General features: G+C 39.4%; 1 protein-coding gene across 14 annotated transcripts in view; it reads right to left on the bottom strand.

Annotated features, from left to right (window-relative positions):
- LOC131689160 (small conductance calcium-activated potassium channel protein) overlaps positions 1 to 17,561 on the bottom strand; it is a 761,072-nt gene that overhangs the window by 368,340 nt on the left and 375,171 nt on the right. For 2 of the 14 annotated variants that reach the window (XM_058974058.1, XM_058974054.1), the window contains exon 2: positions 15,057 to 15,408. The exons of 11 other annotated variants lie outside the window; for them this stretch is intronic. The gene's annotated coding sequence lies outside the window, so the exon portion shown is untranslated. Of the gene's footprint in view, positions 1 to 15,056; positions 15,461 to 17,561 lie in introns of all 14 variants that reach the window. One more of the 14 variants, XM_058974055.1, reaches the window with a different exon arrangement.

Genomic DNA, 17,561 nt, shown 5'->3' with positions numbered 1-17,561 from the left:
AGTACTCGGTCTAGTCCCCGTGGATGGATCTAGCCTACTCCGACGAAGAGTTCCCCGGCGAGAGAAGTTCGAAAGCGAGCCAACCAGCCAGGCCAGTCAAGGTCAATTCGGCGATTCCGGTGGAGTAGGATGTCCGGTTTGCTGGAGTCCCGGCGCGACTGGTTGTGTCTCGTCGCGGTCTACTCAGTCTAGTTCCCCACGGTGAATCTGAATGGCTGACGGAGAGTTCCCCGGCGAATGAAGTTCTCCCGATACAGATTCTTCTTTGGCTTCAGTACCAAAACTTTTTGAACCCTTTGGTTCCGTGTCCGGTGCCATTTAGCATCACAACTTTTTTAAATCCTTTAGTTCCCTTCTTATGCCATTTAGTACTACTTCCTTGTTAAGCAATTCAGCTCCCTGACTTGTTCGCGAACTTCTCGGTATAGTCCCCGACGATGAACCTGACCTACGAAGAGTTCCCCGGCAAGTGAACTTCTCTAGAAACCGAGCCAAAGTTCTACTCAGTCTAGTCCCAAGCTGTGAATCTAGCTTACGCTGACGGAGAGTTCACTGACGAAAGAAGTTCTCCCAATACTGATTCTTCTTTGGTTTTCGTTATATTTCTATCGGAATAACCGGTGGAGTGTCGTGGTTTGTCTGGCGTCCTCCCGTTTAAATAGCTCCCTGCACATCGCTCCAAACCTCGGACATTCGAATACCACATGCTCCGGTGTCTCTTCGACGTTCTCACACTCCGGGCACAATGTTCACGATGAAGATATTTCCTGAAGCAAGAAGGGAAGGTCATCTCTCCGTGCTTTCTATTGACCCACGGCGATAGGTTTGGGATGAGCTGGTAGGTCCACTATCTTTTCTCTGTATTGTCCTATTCCGGCTGCCATGTCTCCATCGAATCTCATCATCTTCCTCACGTTTCTTGCGTTTCATTGATTGTAGCTCTTGATATCCTCCACCAGGGTGATGCAGATGGGGACCATCTCGGCGATAACAAATACTGCCTGATATTATTTCTAACGCAATCGTACGACCACCAGCCGTTACGTTCTGTTCAGCAATCAGAAGTTTCGTTTGGTTTTCAGCGCTGCAGGGTGGAACCCCATATCGCAGTAGCGATGACGAAACATTAGATAACAGACCGACTTTTTGCAGTTGTAATAAACGTGGTTATTAAAGCTCAACCGGGCGTCGATTATCACTAACAATTGTTTCAGTGCAGTTTCGATGCAATCACGTGCCCTTCAACGGTGATCTGGATCCGCTGAACTAGTTTGCAGATGCTGACCAACAACACATCCGTCTTGTGGTGAGCTATTTGCAGATTGACCCCGTTCATCCAGTTCTCGATTGCGTCTATTGTCTTCGTAACCTACACCTCCACTTCTCCAAGTGTCTCACTCATCACCGTTAGTGACACGTCGTCCGCGAAACGCACGATTTTCACTTTCCCGGGCGGCTGCAGTGTTAAGTCCCCATCGTATATCCAAGGAGCTGGACTGAGAATGGAGCTGCGAGGAACGCCCGCCGCGACTTGCATTGACTTCTGCCCTTCGTTCGTCTCATACAGCAGTACTCTACTCTAGCAGTAGCTCTTCGGGACCTGGCTAATTCTTCTGTGCAGCACTACGCAGCATTGTTCTATACGAGGCTGGATAGCCCGGTGACTTCCCAGACTATGACAGCAACACCAGCTGCTGTACCTTCAACATTTCGGGGAAATTTCCATCATCTAAACACTTCTGCAGTAGCATCCTGAACATGTCCGGATATGTCAGGATCGCTTTTTTCAGCGCCACGTTTGGTATCCTATCCGGAGCAGGGGCTTTCTTTGATTTTATTTGCATCGACGCTTCTTTGAGCTCGCCGTTAGTCGCTTGCCATTCGCCTGAGTTTGCTCCTTCTTCTTCGCCGTACGGTGTCGTGCTTCGGGAAGAGACTCTCAACGATTATCTTTAGCTTGCCTGGGCATATTTCAGCTGGTGTCGACAGGCCCTCATCTTCGTCATGACGACTCAGTACGCGTTTCCAAGGATTGGCGTCTACTTCTCAGCACAGCTACTTATGGCAAACTGGCTTGCTAAGCATTTTAAAGCGTCCCTAGCTTCTCGAAACGTCACTTGCGCTCCTCTCTCACTCTCCGATCTTGCTCTCTGAGCCCGCCTTCTGGCTCTAACACAAGCAGCGTGTAGCGTACTGAGCTACTCATTTGATCAGTAAGCTGCACGTCGTTTACTGCATGGCTTCTTTTTTAGTGGCATTGTAACGTCACAAACCGTCACAATCCTTCTTGTTAGATCAGCCGTATCAACGTACTTGATTCCGCTGTTCACCGCAGTGACTCAACAAAAAGGTTTTTGTTAAAAACTTTCGTCTTCCACTTGAGCTTTCCAGTCGTTCTTCTCCGTTCTGCAGCAGGGTTCCATTGGCCGATGCGGTAACGAATCGCCTGGTGATCGCTATGGGGATACTTCTCACACACTCTCCAGTCCATGTTCGCCTTAAGTCAAGGACTACAGAATGTAATGTAGCGGAATTCCTCCCAGTTTTGTCATGATACCAGGAGCCATTTACCTTCCAGCTTCGCCGCGATGTACTCGTTGTAGTCCTCGGCGAGCCGACCGGGAGGTGTCGAATAGAGGTGTCCGCCGCGCCGCCGATTTCAGGTAAAAATCGGCGGCGCGCCTGCTTCGCGCCGATGTGCTTGCTATTTTTACATGCAATCGCTGGCGCGGCGCGGCGGCGGCGGCGTGGCGCACACTTCTAGTGTCGAGGTCTGTCACCAATTTTCACAACAAAGAAATATTCCCACAAGATAACTTTTGCCAATGAAACTTTGAGACTTCCATTTAAACTAGTAGGCATATTTTCGTTGAACATATTCAATTTTTTCAAATTACTACTTAAATTACAATTACTTGTGAAATTTTTTGAATCAAGGGTGCTTTTAACTCATTTGAAATGAAAATTGCTATCTTTCACGAAACATTCCGCCATTTTAAGAGTAAAAACCCCCTTCATCGTAAAAAAAATCTCAAAAACTCAACGTAGTGGTTAGTTATTTTTTACATACAATGTGCATGCAAAATTTGAAATGAATCGGTTGAGTAGTTTTTGAATGGCTGTGAACACTGCAAATCGTCAACGAGTCGCTCGTCGATAATTTGCATGAACAAATTACAGTATGTTTGATGCATTATAATACACGAAAGTTTTGATTAATTCGCTTTTCCCCAATTTTTTTAAAAAAGCAAGAAAAGTATTTTTTTCTTGCTGAAGCAACTGCTTGGATCTCTATAAAAATTTAGGATAACATTTTAAAAATCTATACTTTAAGATAAAATAATAAAGAAAATCTATTTGTTGACCGACCTCAACATATATAACTCCTTAACCCGGGCACCACTTGTTCGGTTGTATTCCAAACGAGTTTTACTCGTAAAACATAAAGTCACGAGTTGCACATAAAAACAATACGCACAGTCTCGTTTCATCATAATTGTCTAGCTTTAGCACACACACACACACACACACACACACACACACACACACACACACACACACACACACACACACACACACACACACACACACACACACACACACACACACACACACACACACACACACACACACACACACACACACACACACACACACACACACACACACACACACACACACACACACACACACACACACACACACACACACACACACACACACACACACACACACACACACACACACACACACACACACACACACACACACACACACACACACACACACACACACACACACACACACACACACACACACACACACACACACACACACACACACACACACACACACACACACACACACACACACACACACACACACACACACACACACACACACACACACACACACACACACACACACACACACACACACACACACACACACACACACACACACACACACACACACACACACACACACACACACACACACACACACACACACACACACACACACACACACACACACACACACACACACACACACACACACACACACACACACACACACACGCACACACACACACACACGCACACACACACACACACACACACACACACACACACACACACACACACACACACACACACACACACACACACACACACACACACACACACACACACACACACACACACACACACACACACACACACACACACACACACACACACACACACACACACACACACACACACACACACACACACACACACACACACACACACACACACACACACACACACACACACACACACACACACACACACACACACACACACACACACACACACACACACACACACACACACACACACACACACACACACACACACACACACACACACACACACACACACACACACACACACACACACACACACACACACACACACACACACACACACACACACACACACACACACACACACACACACACACACACACACACACACACACACACACACACACACACACACACACACACACACACACACACACACACACACACACACACACACACACACACACACACACACACACACACACACACACACACACACACACACACACACACACACACACACACACACACACACACACACACACACACACACACACACACACACACACACACACACACACACACACACACACACACACACACACACACACACACACACACACACACACACACACACACACACACACACACACACACACACACACACACACACACACACACACACACACACACACACACACACACACACACACACACACACACACACACACACACACACACACACACACACACACACACACACACACACACACACACACACACACACACACACACACACACACACACACACACACACACACACACACACACACACACACACACACACACACACACACACACACACACACACACACACACACACACTTCAAAGCACCGACAACAGCCGACGGATGATTGTCTGAAGGCTGACCCAGTCATTAAAAACTTTCATCTCACCATAGTTATTGTTTAGTACAGAGAAAATAACGCCTTATTTTACTGCTATAGGCCACAGAATCCACCATGAAGGGAGACCCATTGCTGTAGTAAATGTGGTTATAACTGGGTGGTAACATAATTTCCCACAAGGATGTATCTAATGCACATCTGGGTACGTTTCACCACACCGTAGACTTCGTCTGTAGACGTATCAAAAGGGTTGAAAACTTTTTCAGATCATGATAAACATGGGGTAACTCATGCAATAACAAACTTAATACAGAATGCAATTTTCGTAGTAAGCTGTTTTACAAATCTGGCATCGTTAGTAGTGGAGATATAGAAAATTATAGCAAGTATCAATGCGAGATATAGTTTTGAAATATTTTTGTTGTGTGCTTCTGATACGTGTCGCCAAGCTGAGCTAATCTTCCAAATTTTATTTTGGATTTTCCATATTTTAACATTTGTTTGTATTAGGTTGAACAGGTTAGGTTGTTGGATTTTCGCGATTTTGCAAATTTTGTTCTAACTTCGGCAACCTTCGAACGTGCTCAAGCGTCCTGCTGAAAATTTTCCCTATTGAATAAACCATCCCTTCGAATCAAAACGTAGTCAATAATGTTGCGCTGCAACTACCACTATCGTGTTCGAAAACAAGCAGGTAGATTCTATTTGGAACAGACTTTAGTATGATATCATTGAAATATCAAAATTGAATTGTACGCAATCATAGGCAACAGTAAGTGTCCAATGTTCTAATTGGCTACTGTGGGAACCGCCTTGAGTGTTATACCACTGCTAAATAGTTGGACTTGCGCTAATTGGATGAACACTTTTTAGCTTACTTCACCAACATATGTCAGTAGCGCAGCTGTAGCCATATATCATAATGCCACTCTAGTGTTGGAGGAATTGAAGCTGATTTAACGTGCCGGTTTAAATGTCATTTGTTTATGAGTTTAAATAAACTCTCAAACAGGTTATTTTTGGGTCGTGAAAAACATCTGGTATGTGTTTGTACATATCAAATTTCATTCTCTAAAGAAAATCTAGCTAGTTCAGCACTAATTGCGCTGCACCGAGAGGAATTCAACCGAATAATGCGTTTCAAATTGCGGAGACCAGTGTCAATGTATTGGAGTTACGTGATCTTTGACCAAGTTGTGCCCCAAACCGTCCAACGCCAATTATTTTGCTCCTTGGTTCTTTCCTACACATCGTCTGTAGGGTTGAATGTTTTCGTCCCGTTGTCAGTTGCGGTCTACAGGAAATGCATTCAATAGTGCGCATAAAAATAATGACCCATGTCTCAATTTGCTGTCTTCCGGTGGTGAGGTGAGAATTAAAAAAAAAAGAAAGCCAGGCGTGACTTTCCTGCATTTCTTTTGATCCTCCTGTTGATTCGGATGTAGGGAGTTGTGGCTTAATCGAAAACGTAGTGGAAGTATTTTTTAACCACGGTGACGCTGGTGAAACAGCATCATAAAAATTACAGAGGACAAACCATAAAAGCTGTATGTCTTGGAATTCACCGCACTAGGTGTTTTGGGTACCATCGTTGGATGGTAGAAACCAGTGATTAGCTACCTGGTAACCATGGAATTAACTCTTTATGTTGAAATTAATAGAGAACTAATAAAAACGTGCGCCTGCAAAAAATCGTCATTTCAGTTAATACTCGGACTACCAACGGGGTTAAAAGTTTAGCGGTAATTTAGGAGCCATTCATAAATTACGTAACGCGTTTAGCGGGAAGGGGCTTCGACAAATTATGATATATTGTGATATATGGGGGAGGGGGAGTAAGCTAGGATGTTACGTAACATGTTTTTACCGAAGTAGAAAAACATTTGAAAGAATTTGTTACGTAATACGGGAGGGGGGTGGAGAAATTTGTGACGTTACATGGGGGAGGGGGGAGTAAATTTTGGCAATTTTTGCGTTACGTAATTTATGAATGGTCCTTAGCGGGAACAAAAAATTGAGATAGATTTTTTTGATTTGTCATATAAGAACTGTTAGCTAATTGATTTAAAATGTTTCTTTACCATTGTAAAGGTATATTTTTTGCGAGCAAATTTACAGTAAAAATAGTAAAACAAAGTCAGCGAAAGGAATGGGAACGCTGAGTTCGACTTTCTACATCTGAACTGTTTGTTCGCCGATTTTAAATCTTTCTTCACCCTTAGAAAGGTTGTTGTTGTTGTTGTTGTTGTTTTAGAGAAATTTTACACCGCCCAGAACAGTGCATTCGTCTATTTCTTTCACAATAAACGCTGAATACACAATATTGGAGTTGCATATTCGAAGAAATTCTAAAAACGGCACTTGAAAGTCAAAAAACGGTATACTTTTTATAAAACAAATTTGTATTAACTGTTTGTCGACCAATTTTAACCCTAGAACGTTGCACTTGCGTTTTCCACCCTAGAACGTTGCACTGGGGTACAAATGTACCCCAGGCGTTTGATCGCAATTTTCGCAGGTAAAAATGCAAACAAAAGAAATGTATAATGCATCATTTTCTTCGTTTTTTAGTTGCGAAACAGCTGTGAATGTGCAGAATTTATTGAATCAGTGATACATAGATTGCAGACCCGTGCGCAAAATATATTCTCAGGGGGGTTTTGATTTTTTAACGTTTATTTTAAAAGAAACGTACAGAAACCCTCAAACTTTGAAGTTTATTTTAAAAGAAACGTACAGAAACCCTCAAACTTTGAAGATTTTTTCAGAGGCCTGGACCTAGTCTTGTGATTCAAACGACTCTGCTCAACAAATTGGATAAATGTTTGTTATCGAGAAGGAGTCATCAAAAGACACCACCCAAGTAACAATTGAAGTTTTATAGCACGCTACAAGTGCAATATAAGTTTTATCAGTGGCTATAAAACTATCATAAAACCACAATTGTTACTAGGGCGCTGCATAGTGGTCGGAAACCCCAAAAACGTGAACTTAATTCACTAGAGGCCAAGTCATCGAATATATTCACAGGGTATCTTTGGACGAATTGTTCGTAAGAATATTCCCCAGAACCTGATAAAAATTAAAATTAAGCACGGCTTACTACGATCAAATTAAAAAAAAAAACTTTATGCTGACGAGGTAGAAAGTCGGTGTCTTCGACTAAGTTTTAGAAATGCTCGTAATAAAGAATTTTGTTGAACTAGTTAAACTTGTAGGATTTAATGTTTTCTATGTAACACCCTCAAATTCAGTGGTTTTAATGCCTCAACATTTGTCTGGAACATCTTTTGCACGAAAAGTCACAGTGAAAAAAGCTATATTAAAAAGCTAAATTTGAGGGGTTTGCCTTAGAAAACGCTTTATAAATCCATAACATTAAGTCCTACAAGCTCAAGTTGTTGAACAAAATTCTTCTTTATGAGCATTCCTAAAACTTTGTCGAAGACACCAAGTCTACCTCGTCAGTATAAAAATATAGTAAGCCATGCCTCAGTTTAATTTTTATCAGATTGTGGGGAATATTCTTACGAACAATTCCTCCAATGATACCCTATGAATATATTCAATGGTTTCCCGATCAGAACATCATAACAGAAAACTATCAAATTTATATCGCATGTTGATATTTATTACTCTCTGTGTTATCTTTATGATATACCGATCAGGAATGCAAGAAAACTTATATCAAGATTATATCTTCTGGTGCTATCATTGGATTAATAATATGATATTAATGTACGCATACAACGATGATGTTACAGTAAGTTATATATTCTTTCACAATTATCTTTGAATGCTAACGGTTACATAAATGACAGTCTATTTGCTTATACACTGAAGTCTCTTTTTATGCGTCGTAATTCAACTTTTAGGATTTTCAAAATTCCGCGTTTTGAGTATAGACAAGTTTTAGATGCAATTGGTCGGAGAACTTGTCAGTGAGGTGTTTGATTGACTTACTTGGTCGCAGTTGGATTAAGAGATGACATTTTCTATTTTCTGAGACACTCTTCGGACACATAACTTCGAGTAGGAGGCGTATGATTTAAATATTAAAAACATTATCATAAAAAGCTTTGAAAACGTGAAGTTATCAATAAAGATTATAATTTTCCTATAAAACTTATTTCGAAGAATATGCAGGAAGTATCAAGCAGTCCAAATGAAATAAAGAAACGCGAATTGAAATCAAATTGTACTGGTTTCTTAGTCTTCCCCATATCAAAAATGCCAATAACAAATCCCCAAAAGAGACTTATTTTGAAACCTCAAAACTCATTTGTTGCTTTGAATCTATGCGGAATCCTAAATAAGATTTGTTGTATTCTTCGTAAAATAATTTACGTAAAATATCCGCTCAATATTACCATGTCGCATCGACATTATTTCTAAAAACCATGCAAAACACGTTAACGTACAAGAGAAGCGCCAAAGCGCACTATTTAGAATCTAAAAATAGCCCCTCTTTTCTAATCTGAAAAGATATTATAAAGCTATTCAGTCTATCGTCATACAGGCAGCTGTATTAGTGAGTGAAACTGAATAAAAACAAAGCGTATGACACAAGGAAAACAAACAGCACTTAGGCTTGGGCAAGGTTCAATGTGTGCGTTCTAGAAACGTCTTCTGCATCTATAATCGTTTTGCCCTTGACGGATGCGTGGAATATTATGCTAACATTAAACCTCAGTCAAAAACAACGTCGTTGGTTCATGCAGGAAACTTCCCCATCAAACTCAGAATACCCAGGTTCAAAGCAGCAATATCGACAAATAATAATATGCGTGTCATATACTCATAATAACAATCAGCCAGCAGGTATGCAATCATTTGACAATGCTTATAAAAGCTTTTGCTGCGTGAAGCTTTTTGCTCCAAAGCAAAAAGCGCCCTTATGTATGCTTTATTTTTCTCGATTTCTATTTTTAGACGTGCACGCTAAAATCATTGACATTATACAATAAGTAATACAAGCTATGTTGGGGTAAATTATGCTATCTCAAGTTGTTATGATCGTGTTATATTGCTATCAACATTTGTTATAAATGTGATATTCGTAGAGAATTTTTTGTTAGAATTTTTGTTATTTTAACACCTAACGGTTTCAACTTTATAATAAAATTTGATAGAAAAATTTTCGTAACAAAATATCAGCATGAGTTATAATTGTGTTATTTCCTTCTGGTCGGGTTGGCATTTCCGACCACTGGCTCGTGGTAGATTCGGATTGGTTTGCAGTAGTTGTTAAGCCAACAGACTAAACTTAAACCTCTTGTATCCCGTAATCCTCATTCATCCGGGGCAACCGTTAAGTATTGATTTAGTAAGGATAGTGTTCTTGCTTATTTTGTTTTGTGTTAATCGTCATGTTCTTATCCATAGCTACATTTCTTTACTTGCTGTCAAACCTTTGCGATATATCTCACCTGCTCAGGTCTGCTGCAAATATCGTACCCTGTTGGTACATGAACCGATCCGGGGGTGTCGACCATAAGGATTTACATCTGTTTAAAACCACCTTCGCCGGGTTTCTTATCCTTCTTCGTGCTAGTCGTTCCTATTTATCTGCTAGCTGTTGCTGAGAACTTCTTGGCGGCAGTATTTCACCCTATACCGATACCCATTTTCGCGATCCATTTCGCTGCCACTCTAACGGAATAATCATCGGCGGTAAAATTTCTCTAGACAACGATATCCCGATTTTCTCCAACTTCGTGTTTTTCCTCCTTAACTGCCGTTGCTAGCCCACTTACCGACATCTGCTGTCTACTCACTACTTTTGCTAACATCGAAGCTTGTCGAAACGTTAACTGATCCTTCAGAGTAGCCGTCCAGCTTGACATACATCCCTTTCCAGTCACCCTCGCCAAGTTTCGTCCTTGGTTTCTTCATTGACTTGTTCCTAGAGTGACCGAACTCAAATGACATTTTATGTGTCCAAACGGTTTGCAGTATATTTTTTTCTTGGACAGGAAAATAATAAATTTTTAAAAGTAATTCAAAACGTTCATGGGGGGGGGGGGGGGGGGGTTTAACCCCCAAACCCCACCCCGTGCGCACGGGCCTGATAGATTGGTTTAAATAAAAAAGTGAAAAAATCCCGGATGTGACACTTTTCACAAAAATTATTATAACTTTGCGAATTTTCAACCGATTTGAAAAAAATCAAATGATTCTAAAGGTTGGAAGAATGGTCTAGAAAGGGTATTAAATGGAATTTCAATTTTTTTGAAAAAGTGTAATTATTTGGAAGAGTGAATGTTGAAAAATTGGGTTTTGGAAAATACCACGAACTGGGTGAAAATAAAATGAAAAAAAAACTTCTGAACTGTAATACATTGGTAACACGCAACGTTACTGTTACAGTGGTTACTGTACGCAAAATATACTTGAGAGGAATTATTTTGAAAAACTATAAAAGAGAAAACAAATTAAACAATAAAAATCAGCGTAAATGAGAACGAATGTTCATACTACTTTCAAATTAAATTAAATTTATTGCATAAATGATTAAAACAATTACATACAACTAATTGTTGTTTATGTAATAAAACAACCAGTATTTAAACTGATATTGTCACGAGGAACATTTCCAACGACAGCACGAAACCTGACGAAACATTAACGGCAACCGTACACTGGGGTGCAAATGTACCCCACGCCAACTTTGACTCTTGCTTCCACGAAGGCCAAAAGCAAATTGGCATTACCATCTTTTCCTACTCTTATTATGAACTCTAAATTGAATTATGGTTAGGGTTCCAGGTCGGTAAATGCTGACTTCTCTTCACACGGCTCCAACGAAGGCGTGGGGAACATTTGTACCCCAGTGCAACGTTCTAGGGTTAAATATTCCTTCTCCTATTAAATTTTTTGAGCTTCTACCTTTGCTCTGAAAGCACTACATAGAAAAATTGAAAAACTCATGATTATTTGTAGTTTTTAGTCTGTCTAATTTTCATAAACTGCTAGCCGTGCGATTTTTTAACCCTTAAAAGCGCATTTTTTGTTTTACAACAACACTACGAAAACCATTTCAAAATTATAATGGTAATTAAAGCTGTGAGACAATTTTCAGAAAATTTGAAAAAAAAATGGTTTGCCCCTTTAAGGGTTAAAATTGTTCGCCTACTTGATTAGTTTTACAGTTTGCGTTTCCACATGTTCACTCAATAGTTCAAAGTACAACATATGGATATTATTATATCACAATGTTCGTAAAATTGTAGAGAATAACTATATTATAAAAAACTTCAAAATAATAGTATATGATAGGAACGATTCAGAAAATACGTAGAAGTACAGTTTTTATTTAAATTATCTTCAATTAACTTTTAATTCAAAGCGATGAGCCATATATTTAAAGTGATGAGCTATATAGTTTTAGTTTTGAAATCTCTCTAATAATCGGAAACTTGAAATAAAAATAAAAAAAACGAATGATTCATCACAGGTAAAATTCGTTTGACGATAGTTATTTGCACGAACAGGGCCGGCGGATAGCGTGGGTAGTATGGGTAGTACTACCCACTCGAAAATAACCGAGTGGGTAATTACCCACTCGAAATTTTGGACATTTTCATAAATTTGAAATCTGCCACGTATGTGTCTCGGACACACATTTGAACATATCGATGCACAAGAACTTCATTTACACAAACACACTGCATTTGATTTAATGTAAATGTAATGCAAGCGTGTGAATTGCGGAAATGAGACAAATCCCTATTCTATTACCCTCGCCCTATGCTTAATACCCACTCGTGCTAAAAGTGTAATGCCGGCCCTGCACGAAACCTATTCGTAACGCATTTACGAATATATTTCTATATTCCTACTCGCTTTACCCTACTTTGCGTTCAAATGAGAAGCCAAAAAGTCTATCCCAAATATGTGCAAAAATACGCAGAAAAATTTATTTCGATCGTTGCAAAGCAGTGGTTTCCCGCACAAATTTTTATGGGCTTAAACACTATACAGCCTCTCGAAAAGACCATAAATATCCATACCAAGAATTCACAATCCTAAAATGGTCTCAATATTCCTTAAATACACCAACATACATTTTTATTTGGAATCCACCGGACCATGACGATGGTGTTTTCATGAGTTGAACAAATTTAAAAATTTCATAGGCTTTTCGCTTGCTCAGGTTACTTGCGAAAAACTGCTTCTTAACCCTCCGAAAGTTGCGTGGTGTAGGGGAATTATGGGTAAAACCAACACAGTGGGTAACACCGACACCACACAAGTTTCCCAAGAAATCAAATTTTTATTCATAATGACAGGTTATGACTAGGGTGGATGTACCAATAGTCGCATGCTTAAGGAAAACTATTGATAAAAAATCGATTAATAGACCTATGTGCAATGTTAATACATTAAACGAAAGCTTCCAGTCCCTACTTCATAGGAAAAATATAAAGATGGCTTAGTAACCAATTTATGTATTCAAAACCACTTGTACCACTATAGGAACACATGTACCAATAGTGGTGCAATCGCTAATTTCGGTTCCTATTGTTGCAAATCCCATTGCTTTCTTATGGGACTTGCAACTATAGGTACACTACATCAACTATAGGTGCAAGGGAGCTCAAAATTCTAAGAAAATAATTTTTTTCAATAGTTATTTGAGCAAATTTCAAGGATAACAGTTTTATTGTCGCATAATTTTAGTGCGATGAATCGATAAAAAAATATTTGTTGATGGTTGGTATCTTAGTTAGGCGTATAACCCACTACTGCAACTATTGGTACACCTCAACTATAGGAGCACCCACCCTAGTACGATTATGTAGTACATGATCTACATAAGATAAATCGGAGTATCATAAAAATAAACAAAACACGCGGCAGCAGCGTTCATACTCGTCTGGATGTTAGATTTTGTTGGTAGATTTTATGGTTTTAATCGAACAAAAGTTTTTAGAATCATTATTTCAGCGGCATTTCCTCAGATCAACGGGGTGCAATAAAGACGAATTTGAGGTATGCAATATTTCTTATTCTTTTTGGAAAAAAAATATTCGCTGTAGGGGTAAAGCCATCCTTTTGTTAGGGTAAGACCGATACGCATTTAAGATGGTTGTGTTTATTTGTGATTCATTACAAAAGGCTGGGGATCTTTGTGACACTTCTTTTATGCTATTATCAAACTCGTATCAATACTTATCTATCCCATTTGACACTGTTTAGAATCATTTAATTTCATAATCAAGCTTTCGCGATAGAATATTTTGTTGGTTCTTTGCAATATTTGACTCACTCAAATTTATATGTACACCCATTAAAAGGGTCCTTTAATACCAATACCTTATCGTTTTAATTATTTTATTGATTTTCACAAGCTTAAATTTATGATTTTATGAAGCTGATATTAGGTACAAAAGATTTTGCATGCTCAAGCACATTAGAACTATTATTTGCTTTATTTCAAATATTTTTCATAAGCAAAGAAAAAACTTAGGTCATTATTTTGCAATATTGAAGCAATTAACTTGGGTTGAACAAATAAAGCAATTGAGAAAGTTCGAAAATATGCATTTCAGTAATTTGCCTTCTGTTCGCAATGTAAGTAATAACTAAACAAAACCATGCTCGGAAAGTGTCTCTCGACTTTTCAGGATTGTCTACGCACCTGCTGTTCCCTAAAAAAGACTAAGTCGGAGTCTATAAGCATCTAACTTGAACGCAGGGTTGCACTACTGCGATACTGGGTGGTGTAGAATGTGGACCAGCAGTACCAGGTGTTGGGATGCACTTGTGTTGTTTGTTGGTTCGGATACATTGTATTAGGGATAGAGAGTAGAAAGAAAATACAGTGGCAGTGAATATAGTGTTGCATGGAATGATTTTAAGTAATTTGTCGCACTTATGTTTTGTATCTGTGGTAATGGATATGCAACATGGAATCTATTCTAAACAAAGACTTCCATATCTACAAAAAAATAAAGAACAGGAATGAACAAAAGCATTGAGAAACTCCATAGGGATGAGCTGGAAAAATCACCTTGAGGTACAGGGGTGCGGCTAGTTCTGTGTCAAGTCATTTAGTTGATCCTGGCAAGTTCGGTCGATGCAAACATTTAGAACACGAAGACAATTTTTCGCTAGACACGGATTTCTCCAGTTTATTGAACGATTTCACCCGCTGCAGCAGTAAACCGATTTAACACTCACTTTCGCACAAGTTTTCGTTATTTTCTGTTTTTTTTCCTTCCTCGTTATTTGGGCGGGCAACTTTCTTCTCCCGGGTTTGTGAACGTTTTTGCTTACTTTTCTTGCACTGGTTTTAGAGCAGGTTTCAGCCGTTGACACGAACGACTTTTTCACGTGATTTCACTTTTCTAAGTTTGGTAGCACTGTGGCGAAGTAAATTTAGCTTCTTGTCTTAAAATATTTAACTTGTTTTACCTACAGGGTAAGTTTTCTGCTGGGAGTTTAGATTGGCAAAGTTTTGCGGCAGTTTTGAAAGCAGCTAACGGTTAACACCCGGATTATAGAAACGTATTCGAAAGAAAGATGGAGAATGCTGCTAGTATAGCACAAAGGTCGCAAGGCATCGATATTCACGAAAAGCACAGGTTACCATAAACCACGATTGACTGGAGATTGAGGGTAGTTCACTTGTCGAAAGTTAATTTTAAACTTTCAAGTAGCTTGGCTTTGTTTTAGCTGAAAATGCCATTTTTACAGATTCTGCTGTGGGTGGCAGCGTGTTCTTTCAAGGTATAGTGCGATAGCTTCAACAATCTCAACAGTTTGTGTGTATTACTAGCAGCAGCAACCAAAACAAGCAAATTTTCTTTTGCATTAACATAAATTACTTAACTCAAGAGTATATTTTTAGCCTTTCGATGTTTTTGCTGTTTTCATTTATCGTATACAACATCATAAAGAGTTTTATTTTTAGAATCTCTGTGTACGAAACGTATGGGACCATTCATAAATTACGTAACGCTTTTAGGGGGGGGAGGGGGTTCAACAAGTTGTTACATAGTGTGACATAGGGGGGAGGGGGAGTAAGCTAGATCGTTACGTAACATGTTTTCACCGAAGAAAAAAAATTTTTTTCAAGGAATTTGTTACGTAATAGGGGAGGGGGGGATAAAGAAATTTGTGACAATTTGTTACATGGGGGGAGGGGGGAGTAAATTTTGGGCAATTTTTGCGTTACGTAATTTATGAATGGTCCCTATACTGGCGAGAGAATTAAATAAATCCAAAAACAACAAGATTCCGCCGAAGTTTGTCTCTCTTGCCCGCACCACCTACTCGCACTTTCGGCAAAATTGCGCTTTCTCTTGATTAGTTTTTGCTCATCATTTTATTGGGGAAATGGAAATCCAAAACTAAACTTGTATGGGGTCGTTCATAAACCGCGTAGGTCCATAGGGGGACGAGGGGTCTTGTTAAAGTCTACGTTTGTCTACGAATCGTGAGGGGGTATTAAGAAAGACTACGTAAACTTTATTCAGATTGTTTGACCTCCCCGTACTACTAATTAATGAGAGTTCTTTATGACGGTCATGTTATTTATGCTAATAAATGGCGAATATTTCTAGGATAATATAGAGAAATATGCATATCCATTTGATAACTCAGTGGTACCATTGCGATTTAATAAATAAACTAGTAAATAATCCGACTGTTAAATCTTGAGAAATTCAAGCTAAATCGACTGGCTGCACCTTACGACTGATAGCGAAATCCCATTTAAATGCATTGTTTCACTTTTTAAGGAACTTAAAAAATAACTAAAATCTACTCTTGGAATAGGGGAACTCGGGGCTATTCGGACCTACCTAAGCAAATCGCCCTTTTTGGGTGGATAGATGTGAACGAATTTATCGTTCAAAGGTCCTAATTGTTAGTTTGAAGCCTCAGCTACATTTTGTAACCATAATAAAAATTGTTCCGCTCCATGGCAGCGCTAGGGCGACGATTAGCAAAACTGTACATTTTCCATCCTTTTGCAACATAGAGGTATAATTCGAAACTCCCTACGGGGCAATTCAGATTATTTTTTTTTAGTTTTTTTTTTACAATGGAATTGTGTTTACCTATGAAATATTTATTGAAAAAACTCTTGAAGATGCAAAAAATAAATAAATCGTGTTAAAAAATAATCTGGCCACGATGCTTCCAGAATAGCAAAATATCTCCATCAATAATTTTAATCTCTCGCCGGGAAATGCTAGCGTGTTTTTCGAAAAGTGCTATTAAGAGAACTATCAGATGCACTGAAGATAAATTCCGTACCGTTACGGACGAATGCTGTTGAATCATCCGAAAATCGTCGGCTATAAAGAAAGTTAATCCTGAAGCAGCGAATGGCATATTGTTTGTAGTTCAATGGAAAAAAGAACGTTGCCACAAAAATAGTATTTGCCAGAAAATGTTCCAGAAAATGTGTGGCTGTGTGCAAACAAACCTGTGATATAATCGTTTGTTCGGTATACACAAACTTGTTGTGATTATTTTATATACGGTAGGAGTTGTGACTAAGGTAGCA

Source organism: Topomyia yanbarensis, chromosome 3 (genome assembly GCF_030247195.1).
Source record: "Topomyia yanbarensis strain Yona2022 chromosome 3, ASM3024719v1, whole genome shotgun sequence".
NCBI classification, from domain to species: Eukaryota; Metazoa; Arthropoda; class Insecta; order Diptera; family Culicidae; genus Topomyia; species Topomyia yanbarensis.
Note: the sequence above shows the minus strand (reverse complement) of the source record. Positions and strands in the feature narration are given on the sequence as shown.